Raw genomic sequence first — 1,389 nt, forward strand, 5'->3', positions numbered from 1 at the left:
CTTTTGGCACTACTTATGGTGGTTCCACATGCATTGTAAGTATGTTACAGTGATGTTGTAGTTGCAAGAAAAGTGGGCCTTTAGCTGACTTTTGATTTTATGGGTTAACATAGATGTGTTTTTAAGGATGGTGCTGTATTCCAAAAATCGGTGAGAAAAACTTGCTTAGATGTGTAACAGCTGGCAGTGTATATCTCTGTCTTGTTACTGTCAGCGTATTCACACAGTGTTCTGTATTTGTTCATTTCAGAGAGGTATCAGTAAGATTAGTGTTTGCTTCTAATATTGTAATGATAAAAATCATATAGACTGGAGGGAGCTGAACCTTTGACCAGCGGTCTTAGCATTCTAAGGTGCTTTGAAAAAAAAGAGGAAATATGTCTGCAGAAATGTTTCAGGGACCTACATGTTGATGTACTGCATAAATTGCTGACATGCACTGACACTTAATGTCCTTTAATAGTAGTGGGAGAAATACTCAATGCAGTATAATATTATAATATTTGGAGTTTAAAAATAGTATCAACACAAGGAAGCCCATGTATCAGTGAATGCGTATGAAGCCTATTATTAGACTTGGGCAGGGTTTACATGGTGAAACTTTCAAGCAACTAGTTGCATGTTGTGAAATACATGCAACATAAGTTTTGTGCAACTTGACATGAAGCATTTTAAAAAACAATCAAATGAATAATTTTCATTTTGTCCTAGAAGCGCTGCAAGTTGATCTAGGAGTGTATCTCTGTCTCCTCTTATGTAATAATGCTCATAAATCATTTGATTCCCAATGGAAATTAGGGCCAAAACGAGAGGAGAAAATAGTAATCTAGCTATGTAGATTCTGATAACAGCAGACTAAAGAATAGTGACAAACTGGCACCAACAGCCATTTAAACAGCTGTTAGCATTAGCTGGCTTCTTAATTCAGCTGGTTAAAGAAACGTTAGCATTGAGAAACTCAAATTTGTTGTCATGAATCAGGAATCCAACAAAATAAAAAGGTACCAGCCTTACATGAAATTCAGTAAGGAGGGTCTCCTTTTCAATTATCCAATAAACATAGTATATGTACTAGTACAAGTAGTACAGGTATCCAATAATCTTTTGTTTTATTATCTGGCCCATTAATCCATTTAGAATTATGTTCTTTGATATGATCATGTTATCACTGCTTTGATTGGCAACTTGTTTCATGATGCTTGCAACTGTTGCAGCTGAGTTTCAAGTGAATTGCAGGGCGCTTTACATTGTGCAGTGCAATTGAAATTTAGTTTAATGTAAATTTCAAGCAATTAAAGTTGCAAGAAAATTTCACAGTGTAAAGCCAGCCTAAGATTACTAAGGTGCATTTCTTTCTTGATCTACATGATGGCACCTTTTCCTTCTGGT

This window comes from Colossoma macropomum, unplaced genomic scaffold (assembly GCF_904425465.1).
Source record: "Colossoma macropomum unplaced genomic scaffold, Colossoma_macropomum, whole genome shotgun sequence".
In the NCBI taxonomy this organism is placed as follows: domain Eukaryota; kingdom Metazoa; phylum Chordata; class Actinopteri; order Characiformes; family Serrasalmidae; genus Colossoma; species Colossoma macropomum.